Source organism: Rana temporaria, chromosome 10, assembly GCF_905171775.1.
Source record: "Rana temporaria chromosome 10, aRanTem1.1, whole genome shotgun sequence".
Taxonomy (NCBI): Eukaryota; Metazoa; Chordata; class Amphibia; order Anura; family Ranidae; genus Rana; species Rana temporaria.
The window spans coordinates 146,561,168-146,587,546 of NC_053498.1; positions in this window are offsets into that span (position 1 = coordinate 146,561,168).

Sequence of the window (26,379 nt, forward strand, 5' to 3'; positions counted from 1 at the left end):
CCGCCTCCGCAACTTAGCAGGGCAAATGCTGTATTCTCAAAGCACTTGCTCCGTAAGTTGCGGCGGCGTAGCGTAAATCGGCCCGGCGTAAGCCCGCCTAATTCAAATTTGGAACAGGGGGGCGTGTGTTATGTAAATGTTGTGTGACCCGACGTGATTGACGTTTTTCCCGAACGGCGCATGCGCCGTCCGTGGAATTTCCCAGTGTGCATTGCTCCAAAGTATGCCGCAAGGACGTTATTGGTTTCGAAGTGAACGTAAATAACGTCCAGCCCCATTCACGGACGACTTACGCAAACGACGTAACTTTTTCAAATTTCGACGCGGGAACGACGGCCATACTTAACATTGGTACGCCGCACTTACGCCACCATGTAGCAGGGGTAACTATACGCCGGGAAAAGCCTAACGTAAACGGCAAAAATGTACTGCGTCGGCCGGGCGTACGTTCAGGAATTCGCGTATATAGCTAATTTGCATACTCGATGCGGAATTCGACGGAAGCGCCACCTAGCGGCCAGCGTAAATATGCATTTACGATACGATGGTGTAACACAGTTATGCCAGTCGGATCTACGGGAAATCTATGCGTAACTGATTCTAAGAATCAGGCGCATAGATACGACTGCGCAACGCAGAGATACGACGGCGTATCTCCACTGAGAATCCGGACCTATAACTTTTGCGCAAACCAATCAATAAACGCTTATTGCAATTTTTATTACCAAAAATATGTAGAAGAATACGTATCGGCCTAAACTGAGAAAAACTTTACTTTAAAAAATATATATATATATATATTTATTATAGCAAAAAGTACAAAATACCGTTTTTTTCAAAATGGTTGCTCTATTTTTGTTTATAGCGCAAAAAATAAAAACCGCAGAGGTGATCAAATACCACCAAAAAAAAGTTCTATTTGTGGGGGGAAAAAGGACGTCAATTTTGTTTGGGTGCCACGTCGCACGACCGCGCAATTGTCACTTAAAACGACGCAGTGCCGAAGCGCAAAAAGTGGCCCGGTCACGTCACACCTACAGCCCCGCCCCCCTACAGTTAGAAACACAGATGAGGTCACACTTAACCCCTTCAGCGCCCCCTTGTGGTAAACTCCCAAACTGCAATTGTCATTTTCACAGTAATCAATGCATTTTTATATCACTTTTTGCTGTGAAAATGACAATGGTCCCAAAAATGTGTCAAAATTGTCCGAAGTGTCCGCCATAATGTCGCAGTCACGAAAAAAACCGCTGATCGCCGCCATTAGTAGTAAAACATTTATTTTAATCTAAATGCAATAAAACTATCCCCTATTTTGTAAACGCTATAAATTTTGCGCAAACCAATCGATAAACGCTTATTGCGATTTATTTTACCAAAAATAGGTAGAAGAATACGTATCGGCCTAAACTGAGGAAAACATATTTTTTTATATAAATTTTTGGGGGATATTTATTATAGCAACAAGTAAAAAATATTGAATTTTTTTTTCAAAATTGTCGCTCTATTTTTGTTTATAGCGCAAAAAATAAAAACCGCAGAGGTGATCAAATACCACCAAAAGAAAGAAGCGCTATTTGTGGGGAAAAAAGGACGCCAATTTTGTTTGGGAGCCACGTTGCACGACCGCGCAATTGTCACTTAAAGCGACGCAGTGCCGAAGCGCAAAAAGTGGCCCGGTCTTTAAGCAGCCAATTCTTCCGGGACTGAAGTGGTTAACTATCCAGCTGGTGATTTCGCAATCTTTTATTTTTTTCTGCTCATTTTTCCTCGATATTTTCTTCTATTTTTTCTCGCAAAAAAAATAATAATAATAATAATAATAATAATGCTTCTGCGGAGGTAATGAAGTTGTAAACAGCGGAGCTTTCATTTATGTCTTCAGAGACAATATCTGACCTTGTGTGAGAATATCCGAGCGCATAGAATTACGCAGACAATAATAACGCGGCCTCACCTTGGCCGCCAGGTTCCCCCGACCGTCACCTTCGGGTATTTGTTCCATTACGCGCGGCAGCCAAACGATTCAGTGCGGCGGAATTGAAAAGACGCCTTCCTGGCCTACAGGGCACTGCGGCTTCTGGAGCGGGTTTAGGTTCAATGTAAATGTTGCGCATTTCTCTTTCATGCCGATCGAAAAAAGTTTTTTGTAGAAATTACCTTTTTGCGCTGTACACCGCGAACCTCCAAATGTACCTCCAGGAAAAATAAAAAAATCTTATTTTAACCGGTTCCAGTCCGAGACAATTCCGACATTCCTCTCCTACGTGTAAAAATCAGCTTTTTTTTTTTGCTTCAAAACTACTTAGAACCCCCAAACATTTCACATTGTTGTTTTAACCACTTCAGCCGCAGAGGATTTGGCTGCCCAAAGACCGGGCATTTTTATTTGCGATTCGGCACTGCGTCGCTTTTACTGACAATTGCGCCAAATAAAATTGACGTCCTTTTTTCCCCACGAACAGAGCTTTCTTTTGGTGGTATTTGTTTGCCTCTATTTTTTTTGCGCTATAAACAAAAACAGAGCGACAATTTCGAAAAAAAAGCAATATGTTTTACTTTTTGCTATAATAAATATCCCCCAAAAAATATATAATTTTTTTCCCTCAGTTTAGGCCGATACGTATTCTTCTACCTATTTTTGGTAAAAAAAATCCCAATAAGCGTATATTGATTGGTTTGCGCAAAAGTTATATAGCCAGATTCAGGTAGAGATACGCCGTCGTAACTCCGAATCTGCGCCGTCGTATATTTAAGTGTATTCTCAAATTGAGATACGCTTAAATGTAGCTAAGATCTGACCGCCGGCGCCGTCGTATCTTAGCTTTCTATTTACGCCGGCCGCTAGGGGCGTGTACGCTGATTTACGCCTAGAATATGTAAATCAGCGAGATACGCCTATTCACGAACGTACGCTTGCCCGTCGCAGTAAGGATACGCCGTTTACGTGAAGCGTTTACAGGCGTAAAGATAATCCACCAAAAAGATGGCGCAGCCAATGTTAAGTATGGACGTCGGAACCGCGTTGAATTTTTTAAATTTTACGTCGTTTGCGTAAGTCGTCTGTGAATGGGGCTGGACGTAATTTACGTTCACGTCGAAACCAATGAGTCTTTGCGGCGTAATTTGGAGCATGCGCACTGGGACACGTCCACGGACGGCGCATGCGCCGTTCGTTCAAAACGTCATTTACGTGGGGTCATGCTTTATTTACATAAAACACGCCCACCTCTTCACAATTTGAATTAGGCGCGCTTACGCCGGCACATTTATGCTACGCCGCCTTAACTTAGGACGCAAGTGCTTTGTGAATACAGCACTTGCCTCTCTAACTTGTGGCGGTGTAACGTAAATGACATACGCTACGCCCGCATAACTTTAGGCCACCGTACGTGAATCTGGCTAATTGCGTCTACAAAGTAGGGGATAGTTTTATGGCATTTTTATTATTATTTTTTTTTTTACTAGTAATAGCAGCGATCTGCGATTTTTTTTTTGTCGTTTTTCACAAGACATAAAACAACGTTTTCCCCCACACACAGTCATTTAACCACTAGCCGACCGCCCACCGCCGTTATACGTCGGCAAGTTGGCTCGGCTGGGCGAGAGCACGTAGTATAACGTCCTCTCTCCCAGCCGCCACTAGGGGCAATGTATGAACCGAGGATCAGTGTTTCCCCTAGTGAGGCCACCCCCCCCCCACAGTAAGAACACACCCAAGCATACTTAACCCCTTCCCCGCCCCCTAGTGTTAACCCCTTCACTGCCAGTGGCATTTTTATAGTAATCCAATGCATTTTTATAGCACTGATCGCAATAAAAATGCCAATGGTCCCAAAAATGTGTCAAAAGTGTCCGAAGTGTCCGCCATAATGTCGCAATACCGGAAAAAAAATCGCTGATCGCCGCCATTACTAGTAAAAAAAATATAATAAAAATGACATAAAAATACCCCCTATTTTGTAAACGCTATAACTTTTGCGCAAACCAATCAATAAACGCTTATTGCGATTTTTTTTTTACGAAAAATATGTAGAAGAAAACGTATCGGCCTAACATGAGGAAAAAAAATGTTTTTTTATATATTTTTGGGGGATATTTATTATAGCAAAATGTAAAAAATATTCATTTTTTTCAAAATTGTCGCTCTATTTTTGTTTATAGCGCAAAAACTAAAAACCCGCAGAGGTGATCAAATACCACCAAAAGAAAGCTCTATTTGTGGGAAAAAAAGGACGCCAATTTTGTTTGGGAGCCACGTCGCACGACGGCGCAATTGTCTGTTAAAGCGACGCAGTCCCGAATCGCAAAAAGTACTCTGGTCTTTGGGCAGCAATATGGTCCGGGGGTTAAGTGGTTAAAGGGACGTTTTTAAAAATGTCGTTTTTTTTCATCACATAAAGTGATGGTGTGTACGCGGCATTAGTCTTTTGACTAAAATGCCATTTTAGTTTTAGTCGTATTTTAGTCAACGGAAATTGTATTAAAGCGGAGCTCTACCCTGAAGTGGAACTTGCACTCATCGGATTTCTCCCCCCTTCGGTGCCACAATTGGCACCTTTCGGGAGGAGGGGGGACAATATACTGTATCCTTTCCCACTTCAGGGAGTCCGGCCGCGGCCGTGACGAGGCAGTGACGTCACTGCGGGGCTCCCTCCTCCGCCGGGCTAATAGTAGAGAGGAGCGGGCCTCGTGCATGCGCAGTAGGGTTCCCAGTGCGAAGCTGAAAGGCTACACTGCCGGGTTCCCTTACCCGCAATGGCGGCGGCAGCACCCGACAGCTGATGGAAACATCAACTGCGGAGCCGACATCGAGGGACAGCAGGAGAGGTTAGTGTCCATTTATTAAAAAAATAAAATAAATTCCCGGACCTCCGCTTTAAGTTAGTCGACTTAAATGTTTTAGCCTAGGTTCACACTGCTGCGAATTCAAAATCGCGGTAAAATGCACGATTTTACCGCGATTTCGCGGCCACGATTTTGCCGCGATTTCGGCCGCAATTTAATGTAAATCGCGGCCCGAAATCGCAAAAAGTAGTACAGGAACTACTTTTTGAAATCGCAGATGCGGTGTCGCACTGATTAGGACAGTGCCATTGCCGACAATTGCCGGCAAATGCAGCCGATTTGAGATGCGATTTGACATGTCAAATCGCATCTCAAATCGTTCCAAAATCGTACCCAGTGTGAACCAGGGCTGAGAGTCGGTTTTAGTTTACGAAATTAACACTGGCTCCAATAGGCTTCAAAATAGGGTGGGCTTGTGGCGCAGAGCGCTGCGCCACAAGCCCACCCAGGTGTTACAACAGCAAATTAATATTCGCTGCTGCAACACTGATCCTTCTCCTGGTCTGATACCCATCACCCGATTGGCTGAGAGGACAAGCGATCCTATTGGACGCCTATGAGGAGGGGAGGAGACGCACGGCGGAAGCGAGGAGAAGGAGAATACACAGGAGCCGCTTCCCGATGCCCGCCGCAACCTGGTGTCTGACGATCCACCGCTCCTCGATGAATGCCGCTGCCCGCCGCCTGGATGGAGTAAGTGGGGCTTTGAGGTGCCGCGGGGGGCAAAAACAAAAAAAACACGAGACGCCACTGTTACCCATAAATAAAATGTTCTCATACTGAACGGCGTGTCCGGTGCACTAAGCTCCGCCATGCTTAAACCGCAGAAAAGCGAAGGATGGAGAAATAGTCGTTGCCAGCGGTTATCTTCAAGCCTCCTGGCAGACGGATGCCAATTATAATTTGACTAATTTGTAGAAAGCATAAAAATGACTTGGCTAAGCTTTTTATTACTCATTCCCAAGAACAATGAATTCACAGGACAAATCAATGTCCTGAATAAAAGATCCGAGGATCTCGCTTTTATTGTCTCAAACATAAGACGCAACACCGGGATGAATAGCGGAGACCTGTCATCTCCAGCAGCACTTTACTATGAAGAAGACCTATTCCTGTAAATCTCCTGCTTCTAATCTATTCATGTAATTGCTGTGAGAAACCTAAAGGGACCCTTAGCTAGATTCAGGTAGCCCCGCGCAACTTTAAGGCGGCGTAGCGTACCGTATTTACGCTACGCCGCCTTAAGTCAGAGAGGCAAGTACTGTATTCTCAAAGTACTTGCCTCCTAACTTACGGTGGCGTAGCGTAAATGCGGCGGGCGTAATGGCGCCTAATTCAAAATAGGCTGAGGGGGCGTGTTTTAACCACTTAAGCCCCGGACCAAAATGCTGCCTAAAGACCCAAGGTGTTTTTACAGTTCGGGACTGCGTCGCTTTAACAGACAATTGCGCGGTCATGCGACGTGGCCCCCCAAACAAAATTGGCGTCCTTTTTTTTCCCCACAAATAGAGCTTTCTTTTGGTGGTATTTGATCACCTCTGCGGTTTTTATTTTTTGCGCTATAAACAAAAATAAAGCGACAATTTTGAAAAAAATGCAATATTTTTTCTTTTTGTTATAATAAATATCCCCCAAAAACATATATAACATTTTTTCCCCTCAGTTTAGGCCGATACGTATTCTTCGACCTATTTTTAGTAAAAAAAATCGCAATAAGCGTTTATCGATTGGTTTGCGCAAAATTTATAGCGTTTACAAAATAGGGGGTAGTTTTATTGCATTTTTCTAAAAAAAAATTTTTTTACTACTAATGGCGGCGATCAGCGATTTTTTTTTCGTGACTGCGACATTATGGCGGACACTTCGGACAATTTTTACACATTTTTGGGACCATTGTCATTTTCACAGCAAAAAATGCATTTAAATTGCACTGTTTATTGTGAAAATGACAGTTGCAGTTTGGGAGTTAACCACAGGGGGCGCTGTAGGAGTTAGGATTCACCTAGTGTGTGTTTACAACTGTAGGGGGGTGTGGCTGTAGGACTGACGTCATCGATTGTGTCTCCCTATAAAAGGGATCACACGATCGATACGCCGCCACAGTGAAGCACGGGGAAGCCGTGTTTACACACGGCTCTCCCCGTTCTTCAGCTCCGGGGAGCGATCGCGACGGAGCGGCTATAAACAAATAGCCGCGCCGTCGTCCCGGATCTCTCCCCGAGCGAACCCGACCGCCGCATGTAGCGGGGGGGGTCCCGATCGGACCCCCCACCCGCTAGAAGGACAGGACGTACATGAATGCCCATGTGCCTGTACGTGCCATTCTGTGGACGTACATTTACATGCGGCGGTCGGGAAGTGGTTAAGATAATTTTGTTTGACCCGACGTGATTGACGTTTTTTTGGAACCGCGCATGCGCCGTCCGCCTACATTTCCCAGTGTGCATTGCGGCTAAGTACGCCGCACGGTCCTATTTATTTTGACGTGGACGTAAATGACGTAAATCCCTATTCACGGACGACGTAAAATTTTCGAATTTCGAAGCGGGAACAGCGGCCATACTTTAACATTGCTATTCCAACTATTTGATGGAATAACTTTAGGCCTGATAAAGCGTTACGTAAACGGCGTATCTGTACTGCGTCGGCCGGGCGTACGTTCGTGAATAGGCGTATCTAGTGATTAACATATTCTACGTCGACCGGAATGGAAGCGCCACCTAGCGGCCAGCCTAAATATTGCACCCTAAGATAGGACGGCGCAAGCCGCTGTATCTTAGATAGGTCTAAGTGTATCTCTGTTTGAGAATAGACTTAAACCTAGGTCGGCGCAGATTCCGAGTTAGGTCGGAGTATCTACCTGAATCTAGCTACCTGTCACCTTTTCTCATTCAGCACAAAGTGAAAGCCCACCTTCTGACCACCTTGTACTCACCTTCATGGAGCTAACCTTCCAGTCCTTCTTCTGTGGCTGCCATTGTAAAATACCCCAGGCTGGTTGGAGTCAAGGCTTAGAGCAGGGGTGTCAAACCCAATTTCATTGTGGGTCGCATCAGCACTATGATTGCCCTCAAAAGGGCCGGTTGTGTTTGTAAGGTTAGATGTCCAGCCTATCCCCTCCCCTTACATTAGATGTCAGGAGCCCCCCCACCATCAGAAGTTGAGTCCCCCACTCTCCCTTACATCACAGTGCACCCCCTTTCCTTATGCTGTTGCTGGGAAGAAGCTGGATGCATTGCTTAAAAGCAGAAAGTACAGGGTCTGGTGAAGGACCAGAGGAGGGCTGGAGCAGGCAGGGCTGCTTCTCAGATGCCCGATCCCTGCCATCTAGCAACAGACAGTGGGGGTGGAATGGGGGGATTTGGTTGGTTGGCTGCATTTTTGGGCACAGTTGGCTGAATATGATGGACACAGTTGACTGCATTTTATGGGCACAGTTGGCTGAATATGCTGGGCACAGTTGACTGCATATGATGGGCACAATGGCTGCATATGATGGGCATGGTTTGCTGCATTTGATGGGAAAAGTTGGCTGCATTTGATGGGAAAAGTTGGTTGCATATGATAGGCACAGTGGCTGCATATGATAGGCACAGTGGCTGCATATGATGGGCACAGTGGCTGCATGTGATGGGCACAGTGGCTGCATTTGATGGGCACAGTGGCTGCATTTGATGGGCACAGTGGCTGCATATGATGGGCACAGTTGGCTGCATTGGCTGGGCACAGTGGCTGCATTTGATGGGAAAAGTTGGCTGCATATGATGGGCACAGTTGGCTGCATTTCATGGGCACAGTTGGCTGCATTTCATGGGCACAGTTGGCTGCATTTCATGGGCACAGTGGTTGCATATGATAGGCACAGTGGCTGCATATGATGGGCACAGTGGCTGCATATGATGGGCACAGTGGCTGCATATTATGGGCACAGTGGCTGCATATGATGGGCACAGTGGCTGCATTGGCTGGGCACAGTGGTCGCATATGATAAGTAAAGTTGGCTGCATTTTCTGGGCACAGTGGCTGCATATGATGGGCAAAGTGGCTGCATATGATGGGCACAGTGAGGCTACATTTCTTTCAAATAGTTTTTATTGGTATATGTCAAGCATATCAATACAACGTTCGTTATCAAGTACCGTGTGGTATACAGTGCAGAGTAACTTGCATAGTCTCAAGAAGAAGGTTCAATACCGGGTTACATACTGCACCGTCCATGCACCCACCAAGTGGGTATCTAGACGGTAGGTAAGATATAAACAGAATATGAACAGAATACAATTATGTAAACAAGGGGGGGGAGGGGAGGAGGGATAAAGAGGGAGGAAGGGGGGGAAGGTAGAGAGCATCATGAGTATATCAATACAATCAGAGGATAATTCAAGCGGTCCATTGACCGTTATACCAAGTTTGCCAGGGATCCCATCCCAGAGGGTCAATACTGTGGAGCAGGAGTGTTTCCTACGTGCAAGGGTGGACTCGTATGTGTAGTGGGTTCTCACCAGTCGTACTACGTCCGTCAGTGATGGGACAGTCTTGGACTTCCAGTTTCGAGCGATCATTAGTCTTGTTGCTAACAGTACATGTACGGTCACCAGTCTCAGGGGCGATGGAATGTCCTCAATGGTTAGGTTAAGGATAGCTAGCGGGGGTGTCAGCGAAATGGGTGTACCAAGAATGTTCCGTAGCATCAACTCCACTGATGACCATAGTGGTCTTAAGCATGGGCAGGACCAGAAGATGTGGAGAAGAGTGCCGGGGTTTTTACATCCCCTCCAACATTCGTGAGATGTGTCAGGGTGGAATTTGGCTATCCTAATTGGTGTAAGATACCATCTCATCAGCAATTTTTGCGAGAGTTCCCAAAGGGAGGTGCAGGAGGTATATTTGTGGTTAGCTTTAATCGCTGTCTGCCACTGACGGTCAGAGAACGGGGTAAGTAAGTCAGATTCCCACTCCAGGAGTGGTTTGGATTTGGTGAAGGAGTTTTTTTCTTGGAGGGATGAGTAAATTATGGAAGTACCTTTGGTCTTCGTCATATCAGAGAAGAGGAAGCGCCATATGTGCAGAGGTAGGCGTCCTTCCAGAGGACGGGAGTTGTTAAGGCAATGTTGCAGTCTGTAGTACGTAAGGTAGTCTGAAGCAGGGGCTTGTAGGGTCTCTTGGATGTGGAGAAATTATTTGGTGGTCACTAAGGGACGTAGTTCGTGGACGTGGGATACGCGCTCAGTCAGCCAGTGAGGGATAGGTAAGTCAGGGGTCAGCAGCTGAAGTATTTGTATGGGTATTGGGATAGGTTTGGTTGCGAGGGTCGGCCAGGAGGAGGAATGGAGTGTCTTCCATACTTTGACAGAAGCCTGAATAGTAGGGGAGTATATGGAGAGTTGTGGTTGTTTGGCAATCGTGCTGAATAGCCATTGAGGGAGGTTGGGACCAGGGACCATGTGGGATTCTATAGCGCCCCAAAGTGTGGTGGGGCGTTCCACCATCCACTCGCGCATCTGTGAGAGTATAGTGGCCATATAGTAATCTCTGATGTCTGCTAGGCCCATGCCTCCTACAGACCTGTGTTTGACAAGTTTAGCCTGGTTGCATCTGGGTTTCTTGCCTTGCCATAGAAAGTGTCCAAGTATGGACTGTAAGGATTTAAAGCGGATGTGCCACTAAAACAATATATTAAAAGCTAGCAGCTACAAATACTGCAGCTGCTGACTTTTAATATAAGGACACTTACCTGTCCTGGAGTCCAGCGGTGATCGCAGCAGAGGATGAGCCGATCGCTCGTCACCCTGCTGCTCCCCCCTCCATCCACGGTGAGGGAACCAGGAAGTGAAGCGCTGCGGCTTCACTGCCCGGTTCCCTACGGCGCATGCGCGAGTCGCGCTGCGCCCGCCGATTGGCTCACACGCTGTGTGCTGGGAGCCGAGTGTTCCCAGCACACAACGGGCGACAGACGGGATGTGACGGAATGCCCGTCTTTCGCCCGTAGCGTGTGGCCGGAAGTGGGTGCAAATACCTGTCTTTAGACAGGTGTCTGCACCCCCCTCCCCCCTGAAAGGTGTCAAATGTGACACCGGAGGGGGGGAGGGTTCCGATCAGCGGGACTCCACTTTAGGGTGGAGGACCGCTTTAAGATAGGATTGTGGCAGAGGGATTGGGAGCGTCCGGAAGATGTACAGTAGTCTGGGTAAGATCATTAGTGTAAAGGCCGCAAGTCTCCCCGCCCAAGAAAATTTGTGTCTGGAAATTTTTGCAGTTTCTCGGATAAGCATCTGTTTCGCCTCGGTATAGTTTTGGGGGAATAGGGTTGATGTGGATTTAGTCAGTGTGATACCTAAGTATGGTATACCTGTGTCTGCCCAAGGGTATGGGTATTTGTGTCTAAGCAAGTTACTAGTGATGGCGTCCAGTCCTATGTCGAGAATGTACGATTTTTGTTCATTCACCTTATAGTAAGACCAGTGAGGCTACATTTGATGTTTTTGTTTAATTATTTTTCATTATTTTTCAGTTCATTTGCGCCCCCCCAAAACATTTTGAGCACCAGCCGCCGCTGATCTCTACTGACCCTTATGCCGCGTACACACGGTCGGAATTTCCACCAGCAAATGTGAGCTTTTCATCGGAAATTCCGACCGTGTGTAGGCTCCATCGGACTTTTGCTGTCGGAATTTCCGCCAGCAAAAGTTTGAGAGCAGGTTCTCAATTTTTCCGATGGAAAAAATTCCGATCGTCTGTAGCAATTTCCGACGTTGCAAAATTCCAACGCATGCTCGGAAACAATTCGACGCATGCTCGTAAGCATTGAACTTTATTTTCTCGGCATCGTCGTAGTGTTGTACGTCACCGCGTTCCTGACGGACGAAAGTTCAGAGAACTTTTGTGTGACCGTGTGTATGCAAGCCAAGCTTGAGCGGAACTCCGTTGGAAAAACCATCCAAGGTTTTTCCGACGGAAAATCCGATGGTGTGTACAGGTCCTGGCACCTGGTCCTGGCACCTGTGCTCCTCTGAGCCTCGCACACCTATTCCTATATTCAGGTGTGTTTGGACCAGAGCCGCAAGGGAAGCCCTCTCAAGACTTTGGCCTCCACCAAGGTGCGTAACATGAAAGCTGATTTTTTTTTGTTATTTTCTCTTTTAATAGACTTGATTTTTATCTTGGCTTTTTTATTTTTGGTGGGAGTTTTGCTCCAGAATGTAGCCAAAGACCGCCAGTTAGCTCCTATTTTCAGAAGGACTTTAGCAATGGTAGCCCCCACATTTCCATAGTCACAGGACTCCTCATTACGGACGCCCTACACAGGGCCGCCATCAGGGGGGTACAGGCAGTACACATGTAAGGGGCCCGGAGGTCCCAGGGGCCCCAGATGGCAACACCCTTTTTTTTTATTTATTTTTTATAAAAAATATATATATTTTTTATAATATATTTTTGTTTTTTATTAAAGGGCCAATTTTTTTTTTAGAGCTCCAGAGTTCCCCAGGGCCCCAGATGGCAACCCCCCCTTTTTTTTTATAAAAAATATATATTTTTTTAATATATTTTTATTTTAATTTTTATTAAAGGGCAATTTTTTTTTTTTTTAATAAATGTTTATTTTTTTATATATATATTTTTTTTATTAAATGGCCCAGAGGTTTCTTTTTTTTTTTATTATTATTAAAGAGCCCAGAGGTCCCGGATGGCAACCCCTCTTTTTTTGTAATTTCTTTTAAAAAATGATATATATATATATATATATATATATATATATATATATTTATTTATTATTATTATTATTAGTATTATTAAAGGGCCCAGAGGTCCCCAGGGCCCCAGATGGCAACACCCTTTGTTTTTATTTATTTTTTATAAAAAAAATATATATATTTTTTATAATATATTTTTATTTTTTATTAAAGGGCCAATTTTTTTTTTTTTTTTTTTAGAGCTCCGGAGTTCCCCAGGGCCCCGGATGGCAACCCCCCCTTTTTTTTATTTATTTTTTTATAAAAAAATATATATATTTTTAATATATTTTTATTTTAATTTTTATTAAAGGGCAATTTTTTTTTAATAAATGTTTATTTTCTTATATATTTTTTTTTATTAAAGGGCCCAGAGGTTTCTTTTTTATTATTATTATTATTATTATTAAAGGGCCCAGAGGCCCCCGGATGGCAACCCCCCTTTTTTTGTAATTTCTTTTAAAAAATGATATATATTATTATTATTATTATTATTATTATTAGTATTATTAAAGGGCCCAGAGGTCCCCAGGGCCCCAGATATTATTTTTTTAATATATTTTTATTTTAATTTTTATTAAAGGGCAATTTTTTTTTAATAAATGTTTATTTTTTTATATATATATATATATATATATATATATATATATATATATTTTTTTTTTATTATTAAAGGGCCCAGAGGTTTCTTTTTTTTTTATTATTATTAAAGGGCCCAGAGGTCCCGGATGGCAACCCCTCTATAATTATTATTATAAAAGGGCTCAGAGGTCTCCAGCGCTCCAGATGGCAACCCCCCTTTTTAAAATTGTATTATATATCTTTTTTTTATCTCTTCATTTTTTTTGTAAAGGGCCCCCCCCCGCTTCTCAATTTCAGGTGGCACCCCCCCCCGGTCCTGGCCCTACGAGGTGTTTTTTTTTTCCCCTTTTAGAATCTTCTCACTCTTCGGTAATTAAATATCACGGCGTCTGTTTTGTTGTGACATTTATATAAGCTAAACATGTTTCCCCAACAAGCAGGATTCGCCGCGGCACGGAAAAAACACTTGTAACGCGGAATTCTTTACTGATTACCGCATTTGTTCTTTTCCCGACGACGGGGCTTTGCTGTTTCCTCATTAAACCGCGCACATTTGTTAATTTTTCCCTGAACAAATAAAACCATTTAAGCAGACAGAAAGTATATTTAATTCGCTTCCTCTTTTTTTTTTTTCTCTCTTTTTTTTTTTTCGGTCTCGGAGAAGCTTTGTGTGACTGGCGGTGCGCCGTGCTGGGGAGCTCTGCGCCGCCGATTGACGCAGCGGGAGATTTTCAGGTCAAGTTGGAGGTGTGGGTAGCGCTCTTGAAGGGAATGCATTCGATTCACCTGCAGGCGGCATCCCTTATTAAAGCCATTTCAGCTCATTTCCATATGTAATAAGGTCTTTCCGCGTCTGATTAACAAAGCGCCGACTTCTTTAACAACACGGATAATGAGTGATTAGACTAAATGAATACAATTTTCACAGTCCACCTCTGTGCGCCCTCCATAAATTCATACCTCATTAGAAAGGGGAAAGAAAAAAAAAAATTACGGCTTGGAATAAATGTTATTTACACATTTTATTGCCATAGTGGAAGTAAAGGGGAGTAGAGCGTTTAACCACTTAAGCCCCGGATCATTATGCAGGTTAGGGACCTTGCCCCTTTTTGCGATTCGGCACTGCGTCGCTTTAACTGACAATTGCGCGGTCGTGCGACGTGGCTCCCAAACAAAATTGGCGTCCTTTTTTTCCCCACAAATAGAGCTTTCTTTTGGTGGTATTTGATCACTTCTGCGGTTTTTATTTTTTTTGCGCTATAAACAAAAATAGAGCGACAATTTTGAAAAAAAATCAATATTTTTTGCTTTTTTCTATAATAAATATCCCGCAAAAATATATAAAAAAACGTTTCTTCCCTCAGTTTAGGCCGATACGTATTCTTCTACCTATTTTTGGTAAAGAAAATCGCAATAAGCGTTTATCGGTTGGTTTGCGCAAAATTTATAGCGTTTACAAAAGAGGGGATAGTTTTATTGCATTTTTATTAATAATTGTTTTTTTTACTACTAATGGCGGCGATCAGCGATTTTTTTCGTGACTGCGACATTATGGCGGACACTTCGGACAATTTTGACACATTTTTGGGACCATTGTCATTTTCACAGCAAAAAGTGATATAAAATGCACTGATTACTGTGAAAATGACAATTGCAATTTGGGAGTTAACCACTAGGGGGCACTGTAGGGGTTAAGTGTGACCTCATGTGTGTTTCTAACTGTAGGGGGGCGGGGCTGGACGTGTGACGTCAGTGATCGTCTTTTCCTATATCAGGGAACACACGATCACTGCCACAATGAAGAACGGGGAAGCTGTGTTTACACTCACCTCTCCCCGTTCTTCAGCTCCGGTGACCGATCGCGGGACACCGGCGGCGATCGGGTCACGAAGCTTTGAACCGGGTCTCCAGCGCACAACGCCGGCGGTACGCTCGCGACCCCACGGCTGGGCACTCAAAGAGGACGTACAGGTACATGATTGTGCCCAGCCGTGCCCTTCGTCGGTAGGGGGTCCTTAAGTGGTTAAAGAGCTCAACTGCGGGAAACAAGTCGAATTAATCAATAAATGAAAAAACACGAGAATGGTGATAACGTCAGAGGGCCAGATTCACATACAATTGCGTTACGCTGCGGCGGCGTAACGTATCCCATTTACGTTACACCGCCGCAAGTTTACCGCGTAAGTGCTTGATTCACAAAGCACTTACCTGTAAACTTGCGGCGGCGTAGCGTAAATCCGCCCGGCGCAAGCCCGCCTAATTCAAATGGGGCGGGGACCATTTAAATTAGGCGCGTTCCCGCGCCGAACGTACTGCGCATGCTCTGTCCCTAAAATTTCCCGACGTGCATAGCGCTAAATGACGTCGCAAGGACGTCATTGGTTTTGACGTTAACGTAAATGGCGTCCAGCGCCATTCACGGACGACTTACGCAAACGACGTGAAATGTAAAAATTCGACGCGGGAACGACGGCCATACTTAACATTGGTTAGACCACCTAGAGGGCATGCTTAGTTTTACGCGACGCGTCTCTACGGAAACGACGTAAATTTAGATCGACGGGCAAAGAGGACGTTGGTGAATCGGCGTAACTAGTCATTTGCATATTCTACGCCGACCGCAATGGAATCGCCACCTAGCGGCCGGCCTAGAATTGCAGCCTAAGATCCGACGGTGTAACACAGATATATTTATGATGTAATATGTGTATATATATTTGCGTATATAATGATATATGTACATATGTGTTTCTGTACCCTTTGTAGGTTAATAGGTATACACAAAAAAATGATTATCTGTAATATATAATGTATAATATAGATATATATATATATATTTATTTATTTTTGATTTATTTATTATGTATAATATATATATTTATTTATTATGTGTAATATATAATGTATAATATAGATATATATATATATATATTTATTTATTTTTGATTTATTTATTATGTATAATATATATATTTATTTATTATGTGTAATATATAATGTGTAATATATAATATATAATGTATAACATAGATATATATATATTTATTTATTTATTATATATTTTATATTATATATATATATATATATATATATATATATATATATATATATATATATATATATATATATATATATATATATATATATATATATATATATATATATTACATAATAAATACATATATATCTATATTTTACATAATTATATATATAAATATATATACATATATATATATATGTGTGTGTATAATGTATGTATATATATATGTAATATGTGTATATATATTTGCGTATATACTGATATATGTACATATGTGTTTCTGTACCCTTTGTAGGTTAACGGGTATACACAAAAAAATCATTAATATTTGTCACCTCCTTTGACTTTGACAAATAACAGGCAAATACCCCACTGACCGAGATTGCATGTTAATTGACTGTCCACCTTCCAAACTGCTTGCGTCCCGTCTAAAGGCGCCCTGCGTTTCATTTACATCCTTTTGGTTTTGCTTTTCCGCCATAAATCATATTATCAGAGGCTGTTATTCGCCTTTCACCAGATGTAAAAAAAAATTCATTTTTATAGACTTATAACAAATATAGTTGGATTTGTTGGCGTGGAATAGATAAGGGTGTCTGGGGAGCAGGCGCTGCGCCGGGGCAATGGTTGTTATGCAAAAAGCTATTGAAGAAGGAGAATGAGATGTGAGAGCGAGGATCCCAAGGACGGAGGTTCATGGAAGATATCCGGGATGTCCTTCTCTGCTGTCACCAATCTACGCAGGACAGGATGAGATTTAAAGGAGAATTCCTTATAATGAGCACAATGTAAATACAGCTTTACTAAAGTGATGCTAATCTCCAGCAACCTCTTTGTTGCCACTTCCTGTCCTCATTAGACATGTGCGGAATGAAAAAAAATTGCTTAGTTAACCACTTAAGCCCCGGACCATTATGCAGGTTAAGGACCTTGCCTCTTTTTGCGATTCAGCACTGCGTCGTTTTAACTGACAATTGCGCGGTCGTGCGACATGGCTCCCAAACAAAATTGGCGTCCTTTTTTCCCCACAAATAGAGCTTTCTTTTGGTGGTATTTGATCACCTCTGCGGTTTTTATTTTTTGCGCTATAAACAAAAATAGATCGACAATTTTGAAAAAAATTCAATATCTTTTCCTTTTTGCTATAATAAATATTCCCCAAAAATATATAAGAAAAAACAATTTTTTTCCTCAGTTTAGGCCGATACGTATTCTTCTACTTATTTTTGGTAAAAAAAAAATCGCAATAAGCGTTTATCGATTGGTTTGTGCAAAATTTATAGGGGCAGATCCACAAAGACCTGCCTATCTAAGATACACTACGCCGCTGTAACTTACTTTTTCTTCTTGTGAATCCTCAAAGAATCCGCGCGGTAAGTTACGGCGGCGTAGTGTATCTATTGCGGCGTAAGGGCGCGCAATTTCAAATGGGAGTGATGGGGGCGTGTTCTATGCAAATACGTTGTGACCCGACGTAAACAACGTTTTTTTTAAATGGCACATGCGCCGTCCTTAAAATTTTCCAGGGTGCATTGCGACAAAGTACGCCACAGGGACGTCATTGGATTCGACGTGAAAGTAAATGACGTCACATTCCTATTCACGAACGACTTACTCAAACGACGCAAAAAATGTAAAATTAGACGCGGGAACGACGGCCATACTTAACATTGAGTACGCCACCATATAGCAGCTTTAACTATACGCTGGAAAAAGCCGAACGGAAACGACGTAAAAAAATGCGACGACCGCTCGTACGTTCGTGGATCGTCGGAAATAGCTAATTTGCATACTCGACGTGGAAACGCCACCTAGCGGCCGCCGAAAAATTGTATTCAACATCGAACGCCGTACTAAGACGTATGCCTGTCAGATCTATCCCAGATGCCGTCGTATCTTGTTTTGTGGATACAAAACAAAGATACGACGCGTGAAATTTAAAATTACGCCGGCGTAATCCTTTTGTGGATCTGCCCCATAGCGTCTACAAAATAGGGGATAGTTTTATGCCATTTTTATAAAAAAAATTTTTTACTACTAATGGCGGCGATCAGCGATTTTTTTTTTTTCGTGACTGCGACATTATGGCGGACACATCGGACAATTTTGACACATTTTTGGGACCATTGTCATTTATACAGCAAGAAGTGCTTAAAAATGCACTGATTACTGTGAAAATGACACTGGCAGTTTAGGAGGGCGCTGTAGGGGTTATGTGTGACCTCATGTGTGTTTCTAACTGTAGGGGGGCGGGGCTGGACGTGAGATGTCAGTGATCGTCTTTCCCTATATCAGGGAACAGACGATCAATAAAAATTGCCACAATGAAGAACAGGGAAGCCATGTTTACACTCACCTCTCCCCGTTCCTCATCTCCGCTGACCGATCGCGGGACACCGGCGGCGATCGGGTCACGCGAGCGCGGTCACGGATCTTCGGACCGGGTCGCGAGCGCGCCGCCAGCTCCGCACTCGCGACCCCACGGCTGGGCCTTGAAGAGACACGTACAGGTACGTGGTTGTGCCCAGCCGTACCATTCTTCTGACGTATATCGTCGGTAGGGGGGGTCCTTAAGTGGTTAAATTCATTTCAATCGTTTAATTCGTTTTCGGAATTAGTTCCATTTATTCGTTTTCGAATCGATTCAAATTTTTCAAACTCGGATTGATTCGAAAGGTTTTCGAATCATTTTCGAATAGTTTTCGAATTTAAAAAAATTTCGAATTTGAATCATTTTCGAATTTGAATAGTTTTTCAATTCTCAAAGAGAAAAAAAATAGAATAGAAAATAAAGGAATAGAATAGAGAAAAAAAAATTATTACACTTAAAGTGGAAGTAAACCCATCCATAAAACAGTTTCATTTCCGGCACGTGCCAGAAATGTAACACTCCCATTGGTTGTGCTCTCAACCAAACTGTCAAACTATCCAATTGCTGGTGTCATAACTGATCACATGTGCAGCAGCATGGCAGTTGTAGATCAAACAGAGGCAAAGATGGCAGCTTCCTTGGCTGAAAATGATAAGAGGGTTTACTTACACTTTAAGTTGCTTTGTAAAGATTTGTTTATTTCATTCTCATAAAGCTTTTTCTGTACACGACTTTCAGCTGCTTGTCCGAAAACTCCTAGAATTCCTAATAGAATAGAAAAAAAAAAATTCTATGCTATTCGAGTATGCAAATTAGCAAAATACGCGAATTCCCGAAGCTCTGGTGATCTCCATGCCCAAGACGGTTAAGGCAGTGCTGGAAAATAATGGGGGCCACACAAAATATTGACACTTTGGGCCCAATTTGGACATTTTCACTTAGGGGTGTACTCACCTATGTTGCCAGCGGTTTAGACATTAATGGCTGTGTGTTGAGTTATTTTGAGGGGACAGCAAATTTACACTGTTATACAAGCTGTACACTCACTACACAACATTGTAGCAAAGTGTCATTTATTTAGTGTTGTCACATGAAAAGGTAGAAGAAAAGATTTACAAAATTGTGAGGGGTGTACTTAGTTTTGTGAGATACTGTGGGCCAGATTCACGTAGAATCTGCGGCGGCGAAGCGTAAGCCATTTACACTACCCCACCCCAAATTAATGTAGCAAGTGCCGTATTCTCCAAGCACTTGCTCTGTAATTTGCGTGTAATTGTCCAGGCGTAAGGCCGCGTAATTCAAAGGGGGCGGCTTGTATTTAAATTAAGCCCGCCCCCGCGCCGATCGAACTGCGCATGCGCCGGGCGGAAAAATAGCCCAGTGCGCATGCTCCAGCTCACGACGGAAAACGTCAATGACGCTCACGTCGGCTCAAGTCGTATTCGCGAACGACTTACGAAAACGACGGAAAAAGCCGACGCTGACCCGACGCCATACTTAACATGGCATACGACGGACCTACGTAAACTCGCCCCTCATTATAGCAGGGGCAAGTTTACGCTTACGGAAACGTCGTAAAATCACTGCGTCGTCCGCGCGTACGTTCGGGAATCTCGCGTAACTAGCTAATTTGCATAGACGACGGGGAAAACGACGAAGGCGACACCTAGCGGCGGGAAAAAAAATTGCATTTAAGATCTGACAGCGTAAGAGACTTACGCCTGTCGGATCTAATGGATATCTATGCGTAACTGATTCTAAGAATCAGTCGCATAGATGCCCAGGGCCAGATTAGGACTTACGACGGCGCAAATGGTGTTGCGCCGTCGTAACGCCTTTGAGAATCTGGCCCTGTGTGTATATATATATATATATATATATATATATATTTATAAATATATTAATGTAACTTGGCTGTAGTAACATGCGCCAACTGATTCGTACAAAGGTGAGTTGTAATGACAGGTCCTCTTCATTCCCGGCTTTACAACGCACGCCATTCTGTGTCTTAATCCTAAAACGTATATTTACACTGAGGTTAAATCAGTAATCGGTGAAGCGGCCGGCATTAATCTCTGCGGGTTTTTCACAAATATCATAATTCCTCCCATAAATATTTTATTGAATAGACCCAAACAAGGTCTACAGAGTGCGATAACAATTGCCGTTACTTATTTATAACGTGCGCCGCGGTGCCGCGCAGGCAACTTGTACGCTTCCCATAAAAAAAAAAACGCTTCTAAAAAACACTCTGAAGATTGTTGTGGGGTGGTGGGAGGACGTGGGCAGAAGAGCTGACTCTCTACATAGAGTAGGAAGACGTCATTGCTGGCTGTGGTTGTCAGGAAAGGTGATTTCAGGGTGAAGGATAGCGATTGATGCGATCGATATTATCACACCCGTCACCTTAGGAAAAATCGGTTGATTTTTGTGAATCGTTCTTCATTACAAATCTTTACCATCCTAAGTGGGTGGGGGGGGGGGGGGTGAGATGGATTTGTAATATGAAGCTGACAGGAGAGGCGCACAAGAGCTTGCAATCAGTTGGAAAAACTTTAGTTAACGGCTGTGGTAATGACGATAATCAATACATTCATTATTGATTAGTGTAACAATCAACCACTTGCCGACCGCCGCCTGTAGATCTACATCGGCAGAATGGCACGGCTGTGCAAAGCAACGTACCTGCACCCCCGCCGTGAGCTCCGTGACCGTGCCCATGGGACCCGAGGACTTGTTGTTCGCCAGGTGCCCGCGATCGTCTCACGGAGCGGCAGAATGGGGAGATGCCCATGTAAACAAGGCATTTCCCTGTTCTGCCTAGTGATAGGACACTGATCTACTGCTCCCTGTCATCAGGAGCAGTGATCACTGTGGTGTCACTTGTAGCCCAGCCCCCCACAGGTAGAATCACTCCCTAGGACACACTTAACCCCTTCCTCGCCCCCTAGTGGTTAACCCCTTCACTGCCACTGGAACGGTGCTCAAAGGTGGGTAGGTGGTGGATCCAAGGAACGGTGCTCAGAGGTGGGTAGGTGGTGGATCCAAGGAACGGTGCTCGGAGGTGGGTAGTGGGTGGAACCAAGGAATGGTGCACAGAGGTAGGTAGGGGGTGGAACCAAGAAATGGTGCTTGGAGGTGGGTAGGTGGTGGAATCAAGCAACGGTGCTCGGAGGTGGGTACAGGGTGGAACCAAGCAACGGTGCTTGGAGGTGGGTAGGTGGTGGAACCAAGCAACCGTGCTCGGAGGTGGGTAGTGGGTGGAACCAAGGAACGGTGCTCGGAGGTGGGTAGGGGGTGGAACCAAGGAATGTTACTCGAATTGAGTAGGTGGTGGATCCAAGAAACGGTGCTCGGAGGTGGATAGGTGTTGGAACCAAGGAACGGTGCTCGGAGATGGGTAGGTGGTGGAACCAAGGAATGTTACTCAAAGGTGAGTAGGTGGTGGATCCAAGAAACGGTGCTCGGAGGTGGGTGGGGGATGGAACCAAGGAAAGGTGCTCGGAGGTGGATAGGTGGTAGAACCAAGGAACGGTGCTTGGAGGTGGTTAGGGGGTGGAACCAAGCAACGGTGCTAGGTGGTGGGTATGGGGTGGAACCAAGGAATGGTGATTGGAGGTGGGTATTAGGTGGAACCAAGGAACGGTGCTCGGAAGTGGGTACAGGGTGTAACCAAGGAACGGTGCTCAGAGTTGGGTAGTGGGTTGAACCAAGGAAGAATGCTCGAAGGTGTGTAGTGGGTAGAACCAAGGAACGGTGCTCAGAGGTGGATAGGTGGTGGAACCAAGGAATGGTGCTTGGAGGTAGTTAGGGGGTGGAACCAATGAACAGTGCGCAGAGGTAGGTAGGGGGTGGAACCAAGGAACGGTGCTCAGAGGTGGGTAGGGGATGGACCCAAGGAACAGTGCTCGAGGTGGGTAGGGGGTGTAACCAAGGAATGGTGCTCGGAGGTGGATATAGGGTGGAACCAAAGAATGGTGCTCGGAGGTGGGTAGGGGGTGGAACCAGGGAATGGTGCTCATTGGTGGGTAGTGGCGGAGACAAGGGGTAACTTGGAAAAGGGGAGTTCCTGCACCTATTCTCTGAGGGAAAAAAAGCCCTGGCAGGAATTTATACCTGGTGGTAGCAGTTTGAAAAGACCAAATTGTGTTCAGAACTAAAATAATAAAAAGTTTCCACTTTAAGACATTAAACTCATCATCACTTTAACTTCCTTTAGTGGCCGTAAAATAATGGGAGACGAAAGACAGGAGCGTAGAAAAGGGCGAACGGCACAAATGGACAAATAAGACCAGAGAGGAGCGCAGAAGGCAAGACAGATGGCGCGGTGGGAGGACAGGGTCCAGACAAATAGCCGGAGCGAGGGTCTCTCTTCCCCCGGATAACGCTAAGGTAAGAAGTTTAGCCGCGGCTCAATGTCCCCTATGGGAGCCGGCGTTGTCAGGCCGGCCCTGCTGCTGAAGCAATTCTATAATCTATTGGGATTCAAAATAGATTTGTTTGTGAATTCACTGTGTGTGACTTGCCTCCAGTTCTCCGGTATCGATCGTCGGTGTGAAACGCTGAGCGGAATAATGAACGCCTATAAATATGCAAGCGAGGTGTCTGCAATGATCCTGATCCTCTGCTCTAGTCATCTTATTTAGAGTCCGTCTTTCGTATACGTTTTCTGGCCATAAAATATATTTTCTGCAGATTTTTCTGTTTTAGGACCTATTTGCTATTTTTATGAAAATGTCTTCTTGGTCACGCCCAATTTTCACACCTTTACAGGTGTCATCGGTCAGCAGTAAACGGGGCCCCCTGCGTGTACTGATGGCAACTAAAATACATAGTTTACCATTTTTCATTCTTATTTCGGTCGGCGGTTGGCTTGGGTTTCGGCTTGAACCCATGTTCCTCCAAACCTGGAAGAAGCTTTCAGTTTTCGGGGGGCCAATCAGCTGTTGGCGAGAGGTGATGATGTCATGAGCATCCCCGCCCTACAGCTACTCATATTCAAAAGGGGTGGGGATGCGCATGACAACATGTGACATCGTTGACCTAAGATGACCACATGGCCATTGTCATTGATCTAATATGGTCATGTGGGTCTTATTGCTAGACCCAACCAGGTGACAGTGAGGCATGACATCACAAGTGCCCCCACCCCTTTGTATACTTTCAGCTGTGGGGCACGGACACATGTGACATCATTGACCCAATTGGCTTACCTGGCCAATGTCATGGCCATGTGGGCCATATTAATTGTGCCAATCAGCTGCTGGTTGGGAATGACGTCACAAGCATTCCCAACCCATTTGTATACATTCAGCTGCAGGACATAGATGCTTGTGACATTATTGACCTAATATGGCCACATGGCCAATTTCATTGACCCATACCTCCCAACTTTTCAACTTCAGAATGAGGGACAAATGAGCATACCTCCCAAAGAAGTTGTTAAGGGGGGGGGGGATTTTGTGGATCGGAGTTGTTGAGAGGGGGGGGGGGTCCGCGGATCAGAGTTGTTGAGCGGGGGGGGGGGTTCCGCGGATCAGAGTTGTTGTTGAGCGTGGGGGGGGTTCCGTGGATCAGTTGTTGAGCGGGGGGGTTCCGCGGATCAAAGTTGTTGAGCGGGGGGGGGTTCCGTGGATCGGAGTTGTTGAGTGGGGGGGGGAAGGTTTATCGCCAACCGCGGGATTTAGCGCGAATCGCAGGGGGGCGGGATCGTGGGACTCTAGCTCTGATCGTGGGACATTCCCGCAAAATCGCGGGACATTCCGGCAAAATCCGGGACGGTTGGGAGGTATGATTGACCTAATATGGCTATGTGGGCCATAATAATAGGGCCAATCAGCTGCTGGTGGGGAATGACGTCACAAGCATTCCCACCCCTTTGTATACATTCAGCTGCAGGACATAGATGCTTGTGACATTATTGACCTAATATGGCTATGTGGGCCATAATAATAGGGCCAATAAGCTGCTGGTGGGGGATGATGTCACAACTATCCCAGTCCTATTGTATACATTAAGCTGTGGGGTGGGGATGCTTGTGACATCATTGACCTAATATGACCACATGGCCAATGCAGTTGAACTAATATGGCCACTTGGGTCTTATTGATAGACCCATCCAAGTGCCAGTGTGGGATGATGTCACAAGCATCCCCACTCCTTTGTATACATCCAGGTGCAGGACATAGATGCTTATGACATCATTGACCTAATATGGTTATGTTGGCCTTATTAATAGTGCCAATCGGATGCTGGTGGGGGATGATGTCAAGCTCACCCCCCCCCCCTTTTGTATATGTTCAGCTGCAGGGCAGGGGGTGCTAGGACACAACATTGACATAGAGGTCCTAGAACACAACAGTGATGTGGGGGGGGGGGGGCCCTAGGAAAAAGCAGTAATGTAGGGGTCCACAGGACACAGCAGCAATGTTGGGCGTCCCAGGACACAGCAGTGATCCAGGGGATCCCAAGACACAGTAGTGATGCAGGGGTTTCCAGGACACAACATTGATATTGGGGGTCCTAGGACCCAGCAGTGACATAGGGTTCCAAGGATGCAGCAGTGATCTTGGGGTCCTAGGACACAAAAGTAATTTAGGGGTCCCAGGACACAGCAGTGATGTAGAGTTCTCAGGCTACAGCAGTGCTGTAGAGTTCTCAGGATACAGCAGTGACATAGGGTTCCAAGGATGCAGCAGTGATCTTGGGGTTCTCAGGATACAGCAGTGACATAGGGGTTCTCAGGATACAGCAGTGCCGTAGAGTTTTCAGGATACAGCAGTGATATAGGGATCTCAGGATACTGCAGTGACATAGGGATCTCAGGATACAGCAGTGACATAGGGATCTCAGGATACAGCAGTGACATAGGGATCTCAGGATACAGCAGTACCGTAGAGGTCTCAGGATACAGCAGTGACATAGGGGTTCTCAGGATACAGCAGTGACGTAGGGGTTCTCAGGATACAGCAATGACATAGGGGTTCTCAGGATACAGCAGTGACGTAGGGGTTCTCAGGATACAGCAGTGCCGTAGAGTTTTCAGGATACAGCAGTGACATAGGGATCTCAGGATACTGCAGTGACATAGGGATCTCAGGATACAGCAGTGACATAGGAATCTCAGGATACAGCAGTACCGTAGAGGTCTCAGGATACAGCAGTGACATAGGGGTTCTCAGGATACAGCAGTGACATAGGGATCTCAGGATACAGCAGTACCATAGAGGTCTCAGGATACAGCAGTGACATAGGGGTTCTCAGGATACAGCAGTGACGTAGGGGTTCTCAGGATACAGCACTGACATAGGGGTTATCAGGATACAGCAATGACATAGGGGTTATCAGGATACAGCAATGACATAGGGGTTCTCAGGATACAGCAGTGACGTAGGGGTTCTCAGGATACAGCACTGACATAGGGGTTCTCAGGATACAGCAGTGACGTAAAGGTTCTCAGGATATAGCAGTGACGTAGGGGTTCTCAGGATACAGCAGCGACATAGGGCTTCTCAGGATACAGAAATGACGTAGGGGTTATCAGGATACAGCAGTGACGTAGGGATCAAAGGATAAAACCAAATCACGTAGCTAGGAACATGGGTATCTGACACTCCCAGAACTATCGAAAGTCGAGGAGTCTGACACAGTTTGCAACAATTCGACTGAGGAATCCCAACAGGGTCACTTTAAGCCTATACAGTATTTAAAACGAAAACTTAGCATAATAGATCGAATGCCCATAGCAATGAGATTGCTAGAAGAAGCGGAAAGATCAGACCTTCCTGGTTGGCCACCGGAGGAAACAG